Raw genomic sequence first — 25,645 nt, 5'->3', positions numbered from 1 at the left:
GAGCAAACATTAGCTTAGCTCAGGATTAGCCGTTAGCCATTAGCACAGACATGCTGAGGTCGTGGGAATGCCCTGATTAGTTAGAGACACACTTTTAATCAAGTCCTGACAGAAATCACTTCTCCATGTTGACTATTAACACCACTTTATAGAGAGAAGATGATCTTTAGATCCTTCTTCCTCCTTTACCTTCTAACCTCTTCTTCTTCTGCTACTTCTTCTTCTCTAGAGACACAAGCCCTTTGTTATGAGAGCGAGTGTGTGTTTTTCAGTTTCAAGTGTTCCTCTCCTCCACTACTGCTCAACAGCTCCTCTTTCACTATTTAACCCTTTCATCCTTTCATCAGCGCTGAATGGAATGCAAACACATCAAAGAACTCTCATTGGTAACACTCCTATCTTAACTGAACACACACACACACACACACAGGTTAACATAACGTGTGTGTGTGTGTGTGTGTGAGTCCTGCTGAGTCATGTTTCTGTTGGATCTTAACTAAACCTGACTAGAACAGGCTGCTGTACGACCCTAACTATTAAATATTACAATATTACACTTCTTTAGTCTTGAACATTTACTGCTGTGGTTTAGCTTTTGTTTAAATGTTTTGGTCACAACTTTAGATCCAATTAAATTAATGTGAATTAATGGAATCCCAAGAAGTTTTATTCCAAGAATCAGACCTCACCACTGACCTCTTTGTGATTCATTTCTAGATGAGTTCAGACCTACAATTCCTGGAAAATGTTCTAGAAAATGCTCTAGGATTCATTTGGTCTGATGGTTCTCCTGGTTTGGTCGGTGTGAACACAAACTAAGTCTAGAGTGGATCAAACAGGAGAATTCTAGAGTGATTGTTTCTGTGGGTTTCAGAACGTTTCCAATCAAAGTCTAGAGTGATTAGGTTCAGTGTGAACACAACCGCTCTCAGAGCAGCTCAAACACAGGAAGTATCAGAGATGACTTAGAGCGCACGGCATTGTGGGTGATAAAGAGAACTGGTGAGGGCCCAAACCAGAGCTTTAAAACCAGGAAAATCAGGACAACTTGTTGCTGCTCCATTGTTGAATGTTGGTAAAGAACAAACGGAGAAGAAAGAAGTTTCTGAGCTTTCTATAGAGCTGGATTTGACCCATAGATGAGAAGCTCTACATCTGGCTTCTGTTTCTCTACTCCAGTAACTGGATACAGTAACCAGTTACTGTAACCGGTTACAGTAACTGGTTACAGTAACCGGTTACAGAAACTAGTTACAGTAACTGGTTACAGTAACTGGTTACAGTAACTGATTAGCCCTAGCCAAGGAGATCTAATGATAATTTGTTCTCCACCCATTCAGAACTAGTCACCACTAAACCAGAGAGAAAACAGACTTAAAGTTCTTCTCACAGTGAGTTTTAAGATGATGACAGAGTTGTGATACATGGTACCATCAGTACACTAGTACCAGGGGACTTCCTGTTTGTCCAATCAAAAGTCAGGACTCATACCACCACTAGTCTGACAAACAGAGATTTAGAAGAAAAACAAGGGAGCGTGGAAGTCATTTGATATCTATGTGTATTCCAGAAGTGGAGAATTATTTCCAGACAAAATGAAAACCTTTGGGTGTGATTTAAAAAGTCCATTAAAACACAGAGATAGATCTTTGATGTGTCATGAGTCATTACCAGGTTCAGCCCGTATCACAGAAGGTAGGTGGATGTTGACACCTGATACATGGAAATGGACCTGAAGAGACTTAAAGAGGAGACAAGTCAGGACTGGGCTGAGTGCATTCTCTGAGGATGAATCACTAGTTTCTCCTGTGAGGATGTGACGCTAAGGTCAGAGGTCACAGAGTCCAAAGCAGCTTCACATCCATTAGTGACAATAAGAGTCTGTCACACACACACGTAGAGGACAATGGGAACCTCTCACAAATACACACACATCACACTAAACGTTTCAAATACGTTGCACCCCTGGACCTAAAACCATGGATTTAAACCACCAAGAAAGAAGACGAAGACGAAGAAAAAGAAGAAGAAGAAGAAGTTCAGCTAATGTCTGATGTAATATCAAAGGTATCCAGAGCTGAAGCCTGTGGATCAGTTCCTTTTTCCTGCACTAATACAAATAGTAATAGTATTTATAATAGCAATAGTAATAGTAATAGTAATACTAATACTAATAGTAATAGTAATAGTAATAGTAATAGTAATAGCAACAGCAACAGCAACAGCAACAGCAATAGTAATAGTAATAGTAATAGTAATAGTAATAGAAATGCTAATGCTAATGCTAATGCTAATGCTAATGCTAATGCTAATGCTAATAGCAAAAGCAATAGTAATACTAATAGTAATAGTAATAGCAATTCTAATAGCAATAGCAATAGTAATGGTAATAGAAATACTAATGCTAATGCTAATGCTAATGCTAATGCTAATAGCAAAAGCAATAGTAATACTAATAGTAATAGTAATAGTAATAGCAATTCTAATAGCAATAGCAATAGTAATACTAGTAGTAACAGTAATACTAATAGTAATACTAATTATAATAGCAATAGTAATACTAATACTAATAGCAAAAACAATAGCAATAGTAATAGCAATAGCAATAGCAATAGCAATAGTAATAGTAATAGTAATAGCAATAGCAATAGTAATAGTAATTCTAATAGCAATTGCAATAGTAATAGTAATACTAGGAGTAAGAGTAATACTAATAGTAATAGTAATTATAATAGCAATAGTAATAGTAAAACTAATACTAATAGCAATAGCAATAGCAAAAGCAAAGGTAATAGTAATAGCAATAGTAATAGTAATAGCAATAGTAATAGTAATTCTAATAGCAATAGTAATAGTAATAGCAATTCTAATAGCAACAGCAATAGTAATAGTAATAGCAATTCTAATAGCAACAGCAATAGCAATAGTAATAGTAATAGCAATTCTAATAGCAATAGTAATAGAACTGCGAATACTAATACTAATAGCAATAGCAATAGTAATAGCAATAGCAATAGTAGTAATAATACTAATAGTAATAGCAATTCGAATAGCAATAAAAATAGTAATACGAATAGTATAAGTAATAGTAAGAGTAATTCTAATAGCAATATCAATAGTAATAGTAATACTAGTAGTAATAGTAATACTAATAGTAATAGTAATTATATTAGCATTAGTAATACTAATACTAATACTAATACAAATAGCAATAGCAATAGCAATAGCAATAGCACAAGTAATACTAATAGTAATAGCAATAGCAATAGCAATAGTAATAGTAATAGTAATTCTAATAGCAATAGCAATAGTAATACTAGTAGTAATAGTAATACTAATAGTAATAGTAATTATATTAGCATTAGTAATACTAATACTAATACTAATACTAATACAAATAGCAATAGCAATAGTAATAATAATAGTAATAGCAATAGCAATAGTAATAGTAATAGTAATTCTAATAGCAATAGCAATAGTAATACTACTAGTAATAGTAATACTAATAGTAACAGTAATTATAATAGCATTAGTAATAGTAATAATACTAATACTAATAGCAATAGCAATAGCAATAGCAATACTAATACTAATAGTAATAGTAGTTCTAATAGTAATAGTAATAGTATTTCTAATACTAATAGTAAAAGCAATTCTAATAGCAACAGCAATAACAATAGTAATAGTAATAGCAATTCTAATAGCAATAGCAATAGTAATACTAATAGTATAAGTAATAGTAATAGCAATAGTAATAGTACTACTAATACTAATACTAATTCTAATAGCAATAGCAATAGTAATAGTAATACTAGTAGTAATAGTAATAGTAATTATATAAGCAGTAGTAATACTAATACTAATACTGATAGCAATAGCAATAGCAATAGAAATAGCAATAGCAATAGTAATGGTAACAGTAATTCTAATAGCAATAGTAATACTAGTAGCAATAGTAATACTAATAGTAATAGTAATTATAATAGCAATAGTAATACTAATACTAATAGCAATAGCAATAGTAATACTAATAGTAATAGTAATTCTAATAGTAATAGTAATAGTAATACTAATAGTAATAGTAATAGCAATTCTAATAGCAACAGCAATAGCACTAGTAATAGCAATTCTAATAGCAATAGCAATAGCAATAGTAATACTAGTAGTAAGAGTAATACTAATAGTAATAGTAATTATAATAGCAATAGTAATAGTAATACTAATACCAATACTAATAGTAACAGCAATAGTAATAGTAATACTAATAGCAACAGCAATAGCAATAGTAATAGTAATACTAATAGTAATAGTAATTCTAATAGCAATAGTAATAGTAATACTAAAAGTAATAGCAATTCTAATACTAATAGCATTAGCAATAGTAATACTAATACTAATACTAATAGTAATAGTAATAGCAATTCTAATAGCAATAGCAATAGTAATAGTAATACTAATAGTAATAGTAATTCTAATAGCAATAGTAATAGTAATACTAAAAGTAATAGCAATTCTAATACTAATAGCATTAGCAATAGTAATACTAATACTAATACTAATAGTAATAGTAATAGCAATTCTAATAGCAATAGCAATAGTAATACTAATACTAATGGTAATAGCAATTCTAATAGCAATAGCAATAGTAATAGTAATAGTAATAGCAATAGTAAGAGTAATAGCAATAGTAATACTAATACTAATAGTAATAGTAATTCTAATAGTAATAGCAATAGTAATAGTAATACTAATAGTAATAGTTATACTAATAGTAATAGCAATTCTAATAGCAATAGTAATAGTAATACGAATAGTATAAGTAATAGCAGTAGCAATAGCAATAGTAACAGTAATACTAATGCTAATGCTAATGCTAATAGCAATAGCAAAAGCATTAGTAATAGCAATAGTAATAGTAATAGTAATAGTAATACTAATAGTAATAGCAATTCTAACAGCAATAGCAATAGTAATAGTAATACGAATAGTATAAGTAATAGTAAGAGTAAATCTAATAGCAATAGCAATAGTAATAGTAATACTAGTAGTAATAGTAATACAAATAGCAACAGCAATAGCAATAGTAATAGTAATCGTAATAGTAATACTAATAGTAATACTAATAGTAATACTAATAGTAATACTAATAGTAATAGCAATTCTAATACTAATAGCAATAGCAATACTAGTAGTAATAGTAATACTAATAGTAATAGTAATTATAATAGCAATAGTAATACTAATACTAATAGCAATCGTAATAGTAATAGTAATAGCAATAGCAATAGCAATAGCAACAGCAACAGCAATAGTAATACTAATAGTAATAGCAATAGCAATTGCAATAACAATAGTAATAGTAATAGCAATAGCAATAGTAATAGTAATACTAGTAGCAATAGAAATTATAATAGCATTAGTAATAGTAATACTAATACTAATAGCAATAGCAATAGCAATAGCAATACTTATACTAATACTAATACTAATACCAATACCAATACCAATACCAATACCAATAGTAATAGCAATAGCAATAGCAATAGCAACAGCAATAGTAATACTTATAGTAATAGTAATAGCAATAGCAATAGTAATAGTAATAGTAATTCTAATAGCAATAGCAAGTAATAGTAGTAGTAATAGTAATAGTAATAGTAATTCTATTAGCAATAGCATTAGTAATAGTAATACTAGTAGTAATAGTAATACTAATAGCAACAGCAATAGCAATAGTAATGTCCTGTAGTTGATCTGTGTCTGTAGCCGCAACTCAAAAGATGTGTCTATACAGCTCCATAGGGTCCTCGCTCGCAATAGTAATAGTAATACGAATAGTATAAGTAATAGCAGTAGCAATAGCAATAGTAACAGTAATACTAATGCTAATGCTAATGCTAATGCTAATAGCAATAGCAAAAGCATTAGTAATAGCAATAGTAATAGTAATACGAATAGTATAAGTAATAGTAAGAGTAAATCTAATAGCAATAGCAATAGTAATAGTAATACTAGTAGTAATAGTAATAGTAATACTAATAGTAATACTAATTCTAATAGCAATAGTAATAGTAATCGTAATAGTAATACTAATTCTAATAGCAATAGTAATAGTAATCGTAATAGTAATAGTAATAGTAATACTAATAGTAATAGCAATTCTAATACTAATAGCAATAGCAATACTAGTAGTAATAGTAATACTAATAGTAATAGTAATTATAATAGCAATAGTAATACTAATACTAATAGCAATCGTAATAGTAATAGTAATAGCAATAGCAATAGCAATAGCAACAGCAACAGCAATAGTAATACTAATAGTAATAGCAATAGCAATTGCAATAACAATAGTAATAGTAATAGCAATAGCAATAGTAATAGTAATACTAGTAGCAATAGAAATTATAATAGCATTAGTAATAGTAATACTAATACTAATAGCAATAGCAATAGCAATAGCAATACTTATACTAATACTAATACCAATACCAATACCAATACCAATAGCAATAGCAACAGCAATAGTAATACTTATAGTAATAGTAATAGCAATAGCAATAGTAATAGTAATAGTAATTCTAATAGCAATAGAAAGTAATAGTAGTAGTAATAGTAATGGTAATAGTAATTCTATTAGCAATAGCAATAGTAATAGTAATACTAGTAGTAATAGTAATACTAATAGCAACAGCAATAGCAATAGTAATGTCCTGTAGTTGATCTGTGTCTGTAGCCGCAACTCAAAAGATGTGTCTATACAGCTCCATAGGGTCCTCGCTCCCCTGCATGGAGGACACACTGTGTGTGAGTGTGTGTGTGTGTGTGTGTGTGTGTGTGTGTGTTAGGGTGTTAGGGTTACAGTTGTCCTTGTGTAACACTGCTTGGTGCCGAGTTGACTAGTTTTCATCTCTGAACCATTTGCTGAGCGTCATTTACCCTTAAGTGTGTCGTTAGCACTCAGTTCACCTGTTTGTGTGTGTGTGTGTGTGTGTGTGTGTGTGTGTGCGTGTGTGTAGTGCCTGTTGTTGTGTCAGCACTGCTACAGACTGATCAGCTGCTTTAGGGGCCACCATGTGGCCCCTCATTAGCTAGTGTTAGCGTCACTGAGACGTGTCAGTAGCAGCTCTGTAAACAACAGGGTTAAGTGGAGAATTACATATAATATTATAATAATATCACAGCCTGAATCTATATATCAATATAACAACAACAAATAATGACCTGATACTAAAGATGAAGTCAGCAGTTAACGCTTATTTTATTAATTAGTGTTGAATGAAAACCTGTGTCCATGTTTAACCACACACACACACACACACACACACACACACACACACACACACACACACACACACACACACACACACACACACACACACACACACACACACACACACACACACACACACGCTCACGCACACAGATTATGATGATCAGTGTTCTCACTGAAGTATATTTCTAAGTTTCCCAAGATGCATCTGGAACCTCCAGCGTTAAAAACCTTGTTCACACTGAGGTTAAATATCTCTGTTGATTCTCCACCTTTATTTTGAAAGTTCTGAAAACATTTGAAGTGAGAAAATGACCGAGTAGAATATCAACATGTGCTCATTTCATCCATAAAACTCACATAGACATATTTCATTCATACATTTCAGAGACATTGGTCTACTGACTACACTTCCTGTTCACTTCAAAATAAGAGCTCTATTTATAAAAGAGTGAAAAAAACAAATGGAAGACATGAAGAGATGCTTTTATTTTGAAAAGGGGATGTTTGATTTTTTATCTTGAAGCCGGTGTCATGGTCTGAGTTTACCTCGTACTGAGATTGATTATGAGCATGCTCACTACCAGGAAATGAATTGTTGCTAATTACGCTGCCGCACTGAGATTGAAAATTCAATTTCAAAGCAATGTGTTATAAAACATGTGTATAAAACACATGTTTTACAGTTTATTCTGTGCAGTTTTTTATTATTACATGTATTAAATAAAGCACATGTTGGAATATACTTTTTAAGAATGTATTCTTCCTTTCACTAATTTCCCATGGTAAACTCAGTATGATAATCTGAGTCACAATCTCAGTCAACAACTTGAGTACAGTAATAATGTCTGATGCAGCAATGTCAATATGGATAGGAATAGTTTATTCTCCAAAATAACATGATTAAAATATACATTGCAATAAATAACAGTTAACCTAATGTAACTTTACAATAATAAGCTGTTGTATTCATATAAATCTGATCATGTCAATCATGTTTTTTTCATCATTGGTCAATTTTTATCGATGGTCGATTGATGCGATGTTTTAAGCATTTTTAAATCAGTACAGTAATCTGTGTGCATGGCTAATCCAGCACGGGTACATCTCAGTACGTAGCAGTCACGTACTGAGATCGTAAGAGAATCTTAGTACGGAGGTAAACTCTGGTCCCAGGACCATTTTACATTCAGCTCCCAATGCATCATGGGATGGTTGAGTATGACGAATACGTGAGTATGTTAGTATGAGTAGAAGCAATAGACGCTAAAGTTAAAGAAACTAAAGGAGCTAAAGACATCCACAGGTCACAGCTCTTCTCTGATTGGACACTGAGTGGGTCTGATGTGACCACAGCCTAAAGAGAGAGAGAGAGAGTAGCAACAACTCTGTTCACTCCAATGGTTTTGTTTTTACAGCAATGGCGTCTCATGGAGCCTCAATAGTTCCAGGAAGTGATCAGTTTACTATTGTAGCCAATGGAGCTAGAGCTGATTAGACAGTTAGTGATGCACTTTTGAACGATAAGACGTTATGATTATTATTATTATTATTATTATTATTATTATTATTATTATTATGATTATTATTATTATTATTATTATTATTATTATTATATGTTAGTGGATTATCCCTATATATTATAGATTAAGGCATCACTAGCAGATAACAGATGAGGCTAGGATATGTTAACGTTAGCACACAGCCTTAACCACAAGGTTCAATTTATTTTATTAATGTGATGTGAAATTAGAGAAAATACTTTTAAACATGATTTATTTTACTGTAGTAAATTACATTAATGAATTAATAATAACATGAATATTAATAATAATTATTATTATTTTTAATAATGCCTGATTTTCAATTGTGTTATTTGTGAAAAAGTACAAATAAAGTGCTTGAATATGATTACCTCACAGATGTTTTTATAGTGATAATATAGATTTATTAGATCTCTCCTGCTGACTGGTTCTCCTCTGGTTCTCTTACATTTTACCTCCTTTTTCAAAGCAATTGGACATTTATTTAATTAATTCATCTTGGTACATAAGTGCATAGTAAAAATCTAATGTCTATTTTTATATATGTATAAACATAATAAATATGTTTTTAATGTGTCCTGTCTATATGTGGTGTTTGTTTTAATGACACCTTTTTCGGCACATGCAGCTAAATATATATTTATGCCTTTAGCAAAACAAAAGCAGACAGTGAAGTTATACTGTTTGTAAATGTTATGTATTCATGTATTCAAAGCAATACATCCTGTATACAATACATATAAACACAATTTTAACCAAATTAATGTTGGCCTTAACTATGTCAAAAAAGCAGGTAAACTAGCTGTTTACACTAATTTTTAAAACAAATTTACGTTAGGAAAATAAACTATTTATGGAACTACATAAAAATATTGTACATACACATATATGTGTATATACAATATTATTATCATTGTAACGGTTGTTAGAGCTACTATCTTTACCAGAGAGCTAATATTTATTCCTGGTTATTGTTTTACTGGGTTTTATTTATCAGTGATTAGTTCATAACAATGTGTTATTGTTGAGCTGTTGCTTCATCAAATAAAGATGAAAACAGTTCTAATGTGGTGTTCTGTGTTATAGCCGACAATAAAAGGTTTGTTGTGTGTTTTTCCTGATAGACGTGATACGTCATGTTCTCATCCTGTCCAATCAGAGCCGTCCACACCCTCAGACCTAAAGAGGAATTAAATAAAGACGAATAAACCAGTTTTCCATGTAAAGTTCAGGAATTAATATTACCATGTAAACACGAAGCAGAACACTTTAATTCAGAATGATTTAATTCAGAACAATGAATACTAAGGATGTAACAATTCACTCAACTCCCGATACGATTCGATTCACGATACTGAGTTCACGATATGATTCTCGTACGATTTATTTTACAAAATGCGGCTGTAGACAAATGATGACTGAAAAATATTTTTTTTTGGAAAACAACTACAAAATACTGTATTATTTTCCTTTTATTTTTCATTGTCAAAAGAATTCCTTGATAAACTATTCAAAACAATGCAATTTAACTAAAAATAAATCTTGAATGAAATAAATAAAGGAATAATACAAATGAAGAAGAAGCTCATTAATTTAAATTCTGGTTCTATAGTAAACAATGCAAAACTGCATAAGAGTTTTTTTTCTTTTAAAAGTGCAACTGAAAATGTATTTTGTGCCTTAACAATTGGACTTTAAAAAAAACCAGTCTGCATTGTATTTACATCAGATATTTGTTTGGACCAGCAGAGGGCGCTGGTAACCCAGTGGTTGGTTGGCATGCAGATAATCTTGCAGTGAAGAAGAGATGCTATGCTAGCAGACAGAGCTAATAGAAAAACGTGACTTTTACAGATATTCACGTAATATGACAGATATTCTTTTTGTGCTAAAGGGGTAATGAATCATTTATTAACATGTTTAAGAGTAGAAGGCGGCCAGAAAGAAAGTATTAGCAGACTCCGCCCGCCGCGTACACTGCTGGACGAGAGAAGGGATAAATATATAGCGCCCTCTGCTGTTTAAAAAAAGTACTGCGATTCAATTTTCAAAGTATCGATGTCAATCGTGATCCCTATGAATCGATTTTTAACTGCCTTACGATTAATCGTTACATCCCTAATGAATACTAAATTAAAAAACATCATGTAACCGTGGCAACGAGCCCTGTGAGAGTCATGTTCTTTGACAGAGATGCAGGTGGACTCCTCCATTGTGTCCTGGATTGTGGACTACTTAACTGGCAGACCACAGTATGTATGTCTGAGACACTGTGTGTCTGATATAGTGGTCAGCAACACTGGGGCGTGGCCCCTCAAGGGACTGTCCTCTCTCCTTCCTCTTCACCACCTACACCATGGACTTCAGCTACTGCACTGACACCTGTCATCTCCAGAAGTTCTCTGATGACTCTGCAGTGGTTGGATGTATCAGGGAGGGGGATGAGGTGGACTACAGGGCTGCTGTGGACAGCTTTGTCACATGGAGTGAGCTGAACCATCTACAGCTCAATGTGACAAAGACTAAGGAGCTGATTGTGGACCTGAGGAGAACCAGGAGGCCAGTCAGTCCTGTCTCCATCCAGGTGAAGGCCATCTTGGTCAATGAGTCCCACCCACTCCATGATGTGCTGGTCAGTCACAGAAGCACCTTCAGCACCTTTAGAACCTTTAGAACCTTCAGCACCAGGCTGATCCAACCACGGTGCTCCACAGAACATCACAGTTTGATTGTTGTAAATATCTAAATCGTATTTGTATATAAATGTGAACTGAACTTGTAAACACTTAATTCCTAATGCTAATTTAATTCTGAATTAAACTTCAATCCAAATGGTTTATTTCGATTTTATTTCCAAATGAAATAATTCCTCTATCTTGTAAAGACTTAATTCTCCTCTAAGTTAATTCCGGTCATTCTGAGCATGTGCGACTTGTCACGATGACGCGCTGGTGACAACACAATCCAAGATGGCCGCCCAGACTCCACCCAAGACTATTTATTTAATAAGAGCCTTAGAAGACATGGATATAAAGTCATTCTTCTGTCCAGAAGTCCATAAAGTTTGTCTCTTATTTTAACGTCATCCAGAGGTGAAAAGAACAATTGATTATTCAGAGGAAACTCACTCACAATGTGTGGAGATAAAAGAGTTGTTGTGTTCATTGTGTCCTAAGTTTATCTCCAGATAAAGGAGGACCATCCTGGGACCATCCCCCACCATGAGCTGACCTCTGGAGACCACACCATTGTTCCCTTTGTGAGCCCACACACAAAGACCATGGGAATAGGTTTGGGAAAAGCTACTTCCGATGAGTCAGTTTAAGGAGAGCGACTCAGCGATGGTGACAAACATCAGGTTCATCAGACTTATCAGGGTCATCAGGGTCTCTGTGAGGGTCTGTGAACAGATCCTAGAGCTGATCCAGATGATACATCTCCCCACTGAGGGATGAATAAAGAATATTCTACTCTACTCTATCATAGAGCTGATCATAGAGCTGATCATACAGCTGATCATAGAGCTGATCATACAGCTGATCATAGAGCTGATCATAGAGCTGATCATACAGCTGATCATACAGCTGATCATAGAGCTGATTATAGAGCTGATCATACAGCTGATCATAGAGCTGATTATAGAGCTGATCATACAGCTGATCATAGAGCTGATTATAGAGCTGATCATAGAGCTGATCATAGAGCTGATCATAGAGCTGATTATAGAGCTGATCATACAGCTGATCATAGAGCTGATTATAGAGCTGATCATACAGCTGATCATAGAGCTGATTATAGAGCTGATCATACAGCTGATCGTAGAGCTGATCGTAGAGCTGATCGTAGAGCTGATCATAGAGCTGATCATATAGCTGATCATAGAGCTGATTATAGAGCTGAGCATAGAGCTGATCATAGAGCTGATTATAGAGCTGATTATAGAGCTGATCATACAGCTGATCATAGAGCTGATCATAGAGCTGATCATAGAGCTGATCATAGAGCTGATTATAGAGCTGATCATAGAGCTGATCATAGAGCTGATTATAGAGCTGATCATAGAGCTGATCATAGAGCTGATTATAGAGCTGATTATAGAGCTGATCATAGAGCTGATCATAGAGCTGATCATAGAGCTGATCATATAGCTGATCATAGAGCTGATTATAGAGCTGAGCATAGAGCTGATCATAGAGCTGATTATAGAGCTGATTATAGAGCTGATCATACAGCTGATCATAGAGCTGATCATAGAGCTGATCATAGAGCTGATCATAGAGCTGATTATAGAGCTGATCATAGAGCTGATCATAGAGCTGATTATAGAGCTGATCATAGAGCTGATCATAGAGCTGATTATAGAGCTGATTATAGAGCTGATCATAGAGCTGATCATAGAGCTGATCATAGAGCTGATCATAGAGCTGATCATAGAGCTGATCATAGAGCTGATTATAGAGCTGATTATAGAGCTGATTATAGAGCTGATCATAGAGCTGATCATAGAGCTGATCATAGAGCTGATTATAGAGCTGATCATAGAGCTGATTATAGAGCTGATTATAGAGCTGATTATAGAGCTGATCATAGAGCTGATTATAGAGCTGATTATAGAGCTGATTATAGAGCTGATCATAGAGCTGATCATAGAGCTGATCATAGAGCTGATCATAGGCCAGTAGAGAAAGAGCTTAACGTAAGACAAGGCAATTTTATTTGTATAGGTAACAAAACATTTAAAATCATCAGTAAAATAATTTAAACATACATGAACCAAAACTCTCCCTGTCAATCATACGCAGCAGAGAAAAAGAGTTCCTTTAACTTTGATCTACTAAACGTAGATATGTAAATATGTAGATATATAATGAGGGATATTTAGGGACATTATTGTGCATTAGACACATCACATACAGCACCCACCGCAACATCACACATAGACATTGACCAACAGGCGGCACCAGAGGGAGGACGCTCTCTGTCACTGACATGTAAACCATGTCTGTCATGAATGATGTCATCTCTATTCATTATCAGTGTATGATTATTAATGTGTATGATTATTAATGTGTGTTCTCCTCCAGCATTAAAGAACCAGGAGGGTTTCAGCTGTAGATCCTCGATAGGGACTAGAGCACATGTAGACATTATAAACCAACATAGATAGAGATGTAGATACATAGAGAGCAGAAATGATGCTCCTACTGAAACTGATCCCTCGTGCACGTGTTCACATGACGTGCACGCTCTCTAGTGTGAGTGCGTGACCTCAGACCTGTGGGTTATGAAGCCCTGCTCACACACACACACACACACACACACACACACACACACACACACACACACACACACACACACACACACACACACACACACACACACACAGTGAAGTGTGCCACTCACTCTGAGACGTTCCTTTGTCTTCCTCAGAAGGATGGTAGCACTTTAAACGGACCAATCAGAAGCTCACTACACACTTCCTGTTCATCATTGATGAATAAGTCACTAACTCTCAGCGTTCTACAAACATGGTTGTGTTTAAGACTTGGTGTTAGTCGTACTCTACATGAGAAAGGAAGAGTCCATGAAGCTCTGCTTTCTGCTGATCACCTGATCAATAACTATGTGAGGATCAAAGAACACTAATAGTTCATAACTATTGAAACACAGATGTTACTGTATGTAGATCATCATCACTGGCTGGATGTCAGTGTGTTGGATGAGTTGGTTTACATGTTGGATGTAGTGACATGTACAGAACAGAAAGAAAAGTCCTTCTACAGCTTTATATTGATCATCAGTGATAGTCTACAAACTGATGAATGTGATCATCTAAAGCACGGGTGTTAAACTCCAGTCCTTGAGGGCCAGATTCCTCAGGCTTTTAAATGTGTCCCTGTTCCAACACATGTGTTGTCATCAAGCTCTGCAGAAGCGTGATAATGAGCCATTCATTTGATTCAGGTGTGATGGAGCAGGGACACATCTAAAAGTCTGAGGAATCTGGCCCTCGAGGACTGGAGTTTGACATCCCTGATCTAAAGGATCAATAACAGAGTCTGATCAGGTCAACACATGGAGCATCAAACTAAAGACCCGCCCCTTTCACACGAAAACAAAATCAAAACATTTTCCCTAAAACTGGGAATTATGTGCGTCCACATAATAGATCAAGATCAATTTCATACACAAGACAAATCAATGTTCTTTATATGATAGAACAGCTTAAAATCAATAAGAACATTTAAAATCAATAAGAACATTTAAAATCATCAGTAAAATCAAATAAAATCATCAACATGACCAGAAATCTCTCTCTCAATCATACAGTAGAGAAAAAAGAGTTCAACTATCTGATCTGTGTCTATAGATCTATGAGACCTGCTGGGTTCATACCTGACTAACATCTCACTGACACACACACAAACCTGTGTGTGTGTGTGTGTGTGTGTGTGTGTGTGTGTGTGTGTGTGTGTGAAAGTAATGGATTACAAATACTCACGTTACTGTAACTGAGTATCTTTGATGTTTACAATAAATCAGTAATTTTACTTTTAAAAGAAGTAATTCATTACATTTCTACACCAACCATTACTGAGTAAATTATCATTACATTGATCATAATCCATATGTTATTAGTTATTAGTTCTGATCAAAAACACTTTCTATGGTTTCTACCTATTATATTATATTATATGTTATATATTATATAATAGTATATTATATTGTGTATTTACTCACATGGAACTTTTGGCATCTTTTAGAGTTCATAAATTTAGCTCCTGATAAATTATTTTATTTTGAATTTAAATGTTAAATATATATATTTATTATATTTGTACATTTTGACAAAGCTTTTATTTTATACAGATGCTTTTGTGGAAAATAAATTAAGATTGTGTTTCTTCCTTTTTCAGTTTTACATGAGACGTTTACTGTATGTAAGGGACCCGTACCAAGATTTATTACCAACAATAAACTACAGTAACTTTAACTTTTACTTTGATTATTATTTACCTCAGATACTTTTTATTAATACTAGTATTAATACTAGTATTAATACTATATTAATACTATATTAATACTAGTATTAATACTAGTATTAGCGTAGATATATCACTACTATTTACACCGTGTGTGTGTGCGTGTGTGTGTGTAGATTTGTTGGGTTCCTGCACAGAGATGATAAATAACTGTTCCTACCTGGTCCGCGGTCCTCAATCCGGTCCTCCTAAAGTTCCCAGAGTTCTTGATGTTCCTGGTTCTCTTCGCTCCGTAAACTCACAGTTTTTGACTCAAACTAAGTGAAAGTTCTCACACACTGATCGGACTGTGAGTCACTAGAAGTTAGTCCTTCATCTCTGGCTTGTGTGTGTGTGTGTGTGTGTGTGTGTGTGTGTTAGTTTGGGCTCCCCTTGCCCCTCCCCCTCCCTCACAGATGGGCTGAGCTAAAAGTTAGATCAAGTTTCATTGGTTGGATTCTGTAGGAAAAGTTTGTGTTTATCATCATCATCATCATCATCATCATCATCATCATCATCATCATCATCATCATCATCATCATCATCATCATCATCTAACCTATCACATACACACATTATCATCAAAGAAAAGATCAACCAATCACAGCAAAGTAACGTTCGAGAAACGTTTGTGATTTTTTGCTTTTTATGAACTACTACTACTACTATATAATAATAATAATAATAATAATAATAATAATAATAATAATAATAATAATAATAATAATAATAATAATAATCTACAAAAACTTTAAAGCAAGAGACAATGGTTACAATTTAAGGAAAAACTTAATTTTATTCACCCAAAGTTTGTGATATACATTATGAAAATAAACTTGATTATAATGATATTTAAAAACAATACATACGAATTCTAATTTATTTGGTGTATTTTACTGACACCAAATCCAAATAAACCGTGAGAAATTATTGATTGAAAATATTTTTAAAATAAAAAATAGTGGTATTTAATTGTAACATTTGCAAGTTTAAAAATATTTTAATAAATGACTGATTCATTGAAATCAATAAATGATCTTAAACAACTAAATATTATTATCTAATCACTGAGTACTAACATAATGGTAATATGAATAAAGAATATTCTGATTGTTCACAAAGCACTAACTTATATTTAACTCAGTTCTTCACACTCAGCAGAATGAGACGTAGAAATGTTTCATAATCAACATATTTTCAACATTTTGCTCATTTTTTCTTTCTTTTGATGCAGAAATTCATGTAAAACAGGATGTTCTATATCACTGTTAAATATGTGTACACATGCTAAATAAATCTAAATGTAAAGAGTAAATCTGAATCCAAAAGTGAAATCTAAATCTGTTAAATGTAAATCTGAATGTTAAATCTAAATATACTGGTTAAATCTAGTTTAATCGGTTGGAAGTGTAAATCAAAATGTTTATAAATTATACAAAGCGTTCAGGTCTATGTCCTATATCATTTACCCCTTACCTTTAGATTTATTTCTTATTTAAATGTTAGGGTTAAATCTGAATCTAAAAAGAAATCTAAATGTTAATCTAAATGTTAAATGTAAATGTTAATCTAAATTTTAAATGTTAAATATAAATGTTAAATACAAATGTTAAATGCAAATCTACATGTTAAATCAGTTTTCAAGTGTAAAGCTAAATGTTTATAAATTATACAAAGTGAGCGGGTCAGTGCCTTTGGATCATGAGGCCCCACCCACACCACTGAATAGTGAGAAGGGAGGAGTGAGAGACATGGCAGGAGGGCTCTGTAAATAGTGGTGTTGATTGGTGTATCGACGGGTGAGGTGTGTGCATTGTGGGCGGAGCCTCGTGATCGACAGGCTGTCAATCACTGTATAAACATTAGCTTTACACATGATGAACAATTTAACATTTAGACTTAACTTTTAGATTTAGATTGAACATTTACATTTAGACTTAACTTTTAGATTTAGATTTAACATTTACATTTAGATTTAACATTTAGATATAGATTTAACATATACATTTAGATTTGACATTTAGATTGAGATTTAACATTTGCATTTAGATTTAATATATATATTTAGATTTGACTTTTAAATTTATATTTAACATTTACATTTACATTAATTAACATTTAGATTTAACATTTGGATAAAACTTTTACATTTAAATTTAGCATTTGGATATACAGTAACTTTTACATTTAAAAATGATCTAAATGTTGATAAAAATGTCATTTATTTAACAGAGTGAGGGTTTTTTTTTAATTGGACACCCCATAATACTCCTTCTAGGTCAGGGTTGGGAGGCGGAGCTAGAGCAGTGACGTCAGAGAGGTGCTGCTCTCTATTGTGTGAGTGGCTGCTTACATCATGCCTGAATGCTCCGTGTGAAAAGCAGCGTGTGCGCATGAGCAGCTCTGAGTCACACTGGAATGTTAATGAGCTGCTGTTTAATCACTGAGGATGAAGAATGTGAGTTTATAGAAAAACACGGACTGGATCACATTCATCCTCTCATCATCATCATCATCATCATCATCATCATCATCATCATCATCATCATCATCATCATAATAATAATAATAATAATATTAATAATAATAATAATAATAATAATAATAATAATAACAATAATATTATTATTAATAATAATAATAATAATAATAATAACAATAATATTATTATTATTAATAATAATAATAATAATATAACAATAATAATAATAATAATAATATAATCTCTGGTTTTTATTAGTATAACAATAATAATATTATTAATAACAACAGTAACAATAATAATAATAATAATAATAATAATAATAATAGTATAACAATAATATTATTATTATTATTAATAATAATAATAATAATAATAATAATAATAATAATAATAATATTATTATATAATAATAATAATAATAATAATAATAATAATAATAATAATAATAATAATAATGTGACCATCTCAGCCTGTGATTGGCTGATCTGTTTAGATCTGTGAAGATCAGCAGATATGTGTTCCATAAAGGAGGTTTAACAAACTCTGAGTCTATCCATAAACTCTAGGTCAACATACCCTCCATGGTAAACTCTATGTATCTGATTCATTACAGGTATGAAGTGGATCAATCAACCCTGAGTTTGTAAACCTTGGGTTATTGACGTGCACGATAAAAAGCCATCATCAATGGATCGAAGATGAGTCGAGCTGCCATGACAACCACCCGGAAAATAGTGATTTATTCACCGTGATGGTGAAATAAGTCGGTGTTTGATGAATATGATCCTGTTCTAAAGGTGTGTTCAGTCTTCAGTGATTATAGTGATTAAATCACCTGTAATTAATAACACTTTATGATCACTTCATCACTTTATTGCTTCAGTGACGTGACAAGTGGTGAATAATAATAATAAAATATGTCTGAGGAGGCGTGTCATCATCATAGGATGTCTGTATAGAGAGTCCTCCTGTTACACTGGATATAAACACAGTGACTGATGCTTCATATCTAATCATTTATATTGATTTTTAATGTAATATTATCACCAGATTCATCTCTACGTCCTAAAATATGTCATAAATAAACACTGAAGCGGGACGCGAACCCACGACCCATTGCTTTCAAGAGCAGCGTCACAATTCACTGTGACATCATAACTTCAAAGATGTATGATCTACAGATTTAACTGTATAATAATATAAAACAATAAAAGTGTATTAATTTAAATGATCATCTCCTTTATATTATCTACAGGTTTGTATTCAGTGAACTTTACTACAGACGTCAGTAGATGTTTTAATGTAGATCAACCTCTCAGTGTGTTTCACTAAATGATCTACATCTACAATGTTAGAAAGAAAACTAATGTTTGTACAAAGCAAACAAAATAAATAAAAAAATCATAAATCAACACAACATTAGTAATGATGTGAACACGTCTGTGGTGTGTGATGTCACTAATGTGTTTCAGAGAAAAGTGTTAAGGTTTATTAAAGTGTTCAGGTGGGCGGAGCCAGGTAGAAACCCAGGGTTTCTTTGATAAAACCTGTCAGTGACCAGGTTTAGTTCATGGACAATGTTACCATGGTAACATACTCAGAGAAGATCATACCTCATGTTTAGGAATGAGATACTCAGAGTTTGAACATAACCAGCTTTATGGAATAAACCTCAGGTCTGGTCCTGGTCAGTAGATGATGGAGACCACTGAGAGTTCCAGGGGCCACAGTGGGGGACAGTCACTGCTGTGGTATCTGTCATTGTGTCCTTGGGCAAGGCACTTCACCCACATTGTCTAGTGGTGGAAGGGGCCTATGGTTCACTATGGCAGCCTCGCTTCTGTCAGTCTGCCCCAGGGCAGCTGTGGCTACAATAGTAGCTTACCACCACTAAGTGTGGAGTGAAAGAATAATGTCTTGATTCTGTAAAGTGACTTTGAGTGTCTATGATACAGTGCTCTATAAAATCCAATGCATTATTATTATTATTATTATTATTATTATTATTATTATTATTATTATTATTATTATTATTATTATTATTATTATTATTATTATTACTATTATTAAGTGCTGTTTTTTAATATTGTGATGTTTTCCTAATTGATTATTACTTTCATGCATTTCACTCACAAATGTATTTTCCATGAACAGTTCGTGCAGTTTGTTAAAAATGTAGTGAAATATAACTATGATAATTTATTTCTTTTTGTTTGTTTCTCTAATGCAGATTTTAATGGTTTTAAAGAATCAAACATTCTAGAATAAACATGATAAACCTTTGGTTCAAACATTTATAAAGAGTCACAATTATTATTATTATTATTATTATTATTATTATTATTAATAATAATAATAATAATAATAATAATAATAATAATAATAATAATAATAATAATAATAATAATAAAATACAATGGATTTAATATAAATAAATATAAAAAGAAATACTTTGTGTGCAAAAATCCAACAGCTTTGATTTAATTTGACGTTAATGACGTCACTGTAACCTGCATCGTCACATTCAGGAAGTCTTTATTTTGTTATCAACACATACTGTAAAATAATGTAATTTAATGTTGTATTTTATGAATATATTACTTGCCCATTATAATAATAGTATGTATATGTTTTAATTTAGTATTTACAGAGTGCAGCGAACTGAGAAACAGCTTCCTATAAGTGACTAAATGCTGCCCCCTAGCGGCCACTGAGGGAACATGTGACGGTTATTAACAGTAATAATACTGATAATAATATCTTAATATAATAACTAGTAATAGGGTGCAAATTGCTTACTTAGGTGCATTCAACTGGTTACTCACAGAATTTTCAATTTTCCACTTGTTTGATTTTCCACAAACAACATAATACATGAAATGCGAAATAAGAAGAAAAAATTTATTTCTGGCCAAATTGTGTGTGTGTTACATCTAAAATACTATGATGTAATAATATATTAATAATTCAGTCTGGGTACTCCCATGCTTGCTGCATTGCACAAATGTATTGGATCTCAATAAACAATCATAACAGTGATAATATTAAAGCAGACATGTTTGTTTTCATATTCACTTCATCTCACTCTTTGATGCTTTTTTCACTGAGACCTCTGAAGCTCAGTGAGTTACCATGGTGATCCACCACTTTCTTCTTTTTGCCTTTTTAAAATACTTTCAGACCCTACAAAGCTTTTTAAAAAATATGTTTTCCATGTTTTCCATGTTAGTGCAGCATTATAAGTGACTAACCCTCCTGTTTTACTATATTTGTTTTATGAACTGAAGGTTTGTTGTGATAAAGGTGAAAGTTTGCTGTGTGAATGGATCGTAATATACTCAACATCAAACTGAGATTATGACCAGATGAAACAAATAGTTTAGTAATGTTTGAAATAGAAATAGTTTATGGTCTACCAACTTAAACATTATTACACAAAAGAACAAAGAGTTTGTAAAATTAATTGTTTTGTTTATATATACATACAATTGTTTTATGTAATTTCATTTGTCGTTTTGTATGTTTTGCTCTTTTGTGTTTTATAAGTAATTCTGTCTTATTTTGTTTCTTTCTGTTATTTCTGAAGTTGATTTGTGTATTTTCAGTTTTTCTGTTGTCATTTGTATATTGTTTTGTATATTTCTGCTTTTCTGTTTACTTTCATTGTAGTTTTGAGTTCTTGGAGTCACGCGTACTTTTGTTTTTGTATTGTGTGTGATTTTGCATTTTTTTCTGTTATATATGTGTTTTTTTTTCTTGACTGACTTTAAAATCCTATTTATTAGAAATGTTGGAAAATAGCTCTTAGCTAATATCAGATATGTCAGAAACATGGAGTGTAACATGGTGTGTGACGTGTTGTGTGATGTGGTGTGTGACATGGTTTTGTAACGTGGTGTGTAACATGGTGTGTGATGTTGTGTGTAACGTGGGTGTGTGACGTGGTGTGAACATGGTGTGTAACATAGTGTGTAACGTGGTGTATAACGTGGTGTGTACCATAGTGTGTAACATAGTGTGTAACGTGGTGTGTGACGTGGTTTGTAACATGGCGTGTAACATAGTGTGTAACATGGTGTGTAACATAGTGTGTAACGTGGTGTGTGACGTGGTGTGTAACATGGTGTGTACCATAGTGTGTAACATAGTGTGTAACGTGGTGTGTGACGTGGTGTGTGACGTGGTTTGTAACATGGCGTGTAACATAGTGTGTAACATGGTGTGTAACATGGTGTGTAACGTGGTGTGTGATGTGGTGTGTAACATAGTGTGTAACATGGTGTGTAACGTGGTTTGTAACATGGCGTGTAACATAGTGTGTAACATGGTGTGTAACATAGTGTGTAACGTGGTGTGTAACATGGTGTGTAACATGGTGTGTAACATGGTGTGTAACGTGGTGTGTGATGTGGTGTGTAACATAGTGTGTAACATGGTGTGTAACGTGGTGTGTAACATGGTGTGTGACGTGCCGTGTGACATGGTGTGTGACGTGGTGTGTGACATGGTTTGTGACGTGGTGTGTGACATGGTGTGTAACATGGTGTGTGACATGGTGTGTAACATGGTGTGTGACATGGTTTGTGACGTGGTGTGTGACATGGTGTGTAACATGGTGTGTGACATGGTGTGTGACCCCCAACCCTTCGGTTATTGGACCATCCACTTTACCACTGAATAAATGATGCTATATCACTTCTGTTCAGTGGAACATTGAGAGCTTAATGAATCCTTCTGTGATCAATACTATCAGAATGTTCTGTAACGTGGTGTGTAATGTGGTGTGTAACATAGTGTTGTAACGTGGTGTATAACGTGGTGTGTGACGTGGTGTGTAACATGGTGTGTACCATAGTGTGTAACATAGTGTGTAACGGTGTGTGTGACGTGGGTGTGTGACGTGGTTTGTAACATGGCGGTAACATGGTGTGTAACATGGTGTGTAACATGGTGTGTTAACGTGGTGTGTGATGTGGTGTTGTAACATAGTGTGGTAACATGTGTGTACTAGTGTGGAACGGGTGTGTGACGTGTGTGTGACTGGTGTTGTAACATGGTGTGTAACATGTGTGTAACATGGTGTGTAACGTGGTGTGTGATGTGGTGTGTAACATAGTGTGTAACGTGGTGTATAACGTGGTGTGTGACGTGGTGTGTAACATGGTGTGTACCATAGTGTGTAACGTGGTGTGTGACGTGGTTTGTAACATGGTGTGTAACATGGTGTGTAACATGGTGTGTAACGAGGTGTGTAACACGGTGTGTAACATGATTTGTAACGTGGTGTGCAGTGACGTGCTGTCAGGGTAGGCAAGGTAGGCAGTGCCTACCCAAGGGTGAATTGATATTTTGATCATTTTATTGTAATTTTTAAAAAATTTTTTTTATTAAAAATTATTTCTTTTTTATTTCCAATAGCCTACAGTACCAATAAGTTTGAAAATGTCAGCATTTTGTGCGTTTCATAGCCCAAATTACTAAACAGCGCTATTTCCTTTAACAGCTGCAGTCTTTTTTTTCCCGCTCCGCTGTAAGGCAGAGGGAGGCCACGCCCCCTCCCAAAGGCACGTCGCTCTTCTGCCTCCGTTTCCATTGCGTGATTTTATGTGTTTGCGCATGCGCAGTCAGGTCCCCAATATGACATCCATTTACGCGTAAAGGCAGCGTAGAGAGCTGCCTTTACGCGTAACCGTGCTATGCTAAATGCTATACCTAAGTTCACAGCACATTAGTGAATAGATGACATGTGACTGCTGCTGCTACGTTCTCTAGCTAGTGGGCGGGATTACACTACAGTCAGGATGAATTGAATTAACACTTGACAGCAGAAACATATGAAATTGTCATTGATGGTCTCAATTTTCAGCGTGCCTACCCAGCCCTAGTGGTCACGGCACGTCACTGGTGGTGTGTAATATAATGTGTAACGTGGTTTGTAACGTGGTGTGTAACATAGTGTGTAACATGGTGTGTAACATAGTGTGTAACATGGTGTGTAACATCTTCCTCCACCACCCACTCAGTGGGACACAATAATAGAAAAATCTCTCATCAATGGTGAAATGCCAAAAAATGATATTTCGGTCAATGACTGACTGATCTTTATGAAATGTGACTCAGTCATTCACAGGATTTTTCATTTCATTGTTAATTTTCTAAATACATTGATTGTGACCTACTTTGTGGTTATTAATGAGATATAATGTTTAATGTGTGAGTGATTATTGTATCATGGTCAGGGTCAATAATCAGTTAAAGGAGATCAGGAGCTCAGTGAAGGTTTGCTGTGAGAAAATGTGACAGAAAAGCTTTTATTTCATGAGAGATGAAGTTCACGTCAATGTGAGTTTAACATGTGGTTTATTAAATGTTTTAAAGGTTCTTTGGGTGATTAAACATGGATCTACTTTGAGCTCCTTTTCAGGGTTCTTCATCCTGAGATAACAAAGCTAACAAAGCTAACGAAGCTAATGAAGCTAAGGAAGCAAACAAAGATTCATGAAACTAACAAAGCTAATGAGGCTGATGAAGCTAACAAAGCTAACAAAGCTAACGAAGCTAATGAAGCTAACAAAGCTAATGAAGCTAACAAAGCTAATAAAGCTAATAAAGCTAATGAAGCTAACAATGCTAACTCTAGAACTGCACATCCAGCATTTTGTTGGTCTGACATGGTAAAGAAACTTTTTTGGACTTTAAATATGAACAGAAGAGCAGGATGAAGAACAGAACAGAGCCCCTCCAGGACCACCATCCTTCTGTCAGCCTCTGAAGAACCTGGTCCAGTGTGGATCAGGTCCCTGAACATCAGCATCACACACTCTGTTAGATGTGTTTACACACAACCAGTTTTAAAGACCCAACATGACAGGAAACAGCTGATATTCAGTGATCTGAGCTGCACTACAACAATGGCCACCAGGAGGAACCAGAGATCTGTTTAAGTTACAGCAGCACCAAGTGTTTCAGCAAAGAAATGTATTTACTTTATAAACTTTATTGACAGAGATCATTGATACTATTGTGTGTGTGTGTGTGTGTGTGTGTGAGATTCAATTTAACACTGATGTGTTTTTAACTTTATGATATAAACATGGAATAAGCCTCAGTTACACTGAGTTCTCATTAGATGTGTTTCATTTACAGTTTTTCTGGTAACTGTGGTGAAATCTCATCCTGTGAGACTTTTCTGTAGGAAGATGTACGTTTAGAACCTTCTTAGAACATTCTGTATTCATAGGTTGTTTCACGTCTAATAATCACTAATTATTATTAATAAGTAATAAACATACATTTACCATGTAATAATAATAAATAATAA

The 25,645-nt window shown here is 33.7% G+C and overlaps 1 protein-coding gene across 1 annotated transcript in view; it reads right to left on the bottom strand.

The window, feature by feature from the left end:
• Nucleotides 1-16,177, bottom strand: part of gli2a (GLI family zinc finger 2a) — an 83,179-nt gene extending 67,002 nt beyond the window's left edge. Inside the window, exon 1 of the mRNA XM_028436863.1 lies at nucleotides 16,021-16,177. The gene's annotated coding sequence lies outside the window, so the exon portion shown is untranslated. The remainder of the gene's footprint in view (nucleotides 1-16,020) is intronic.
• Nucleotides 16,178-25,645: the final 9,468 nt, after the last annotated feature.

This window comes from Gouania willdenowi, chromosome 21 (assembly GCF_900634775.1).
Source record: "Gouania willdenowi chromosome 21, fGouWil2.1, whole genome shotgun sequence".
Classification (NCBI taxonomy): domain Eukaryota; kingdom Metazoa; phylum Chordata; class Actinopteri; order Blenniiformes; family Gobiesocidae; genus Gouania; species Gouania willdenowi.
This window is presented reverse-complemented; position numbering and strand designations above follow the sequence as displayed.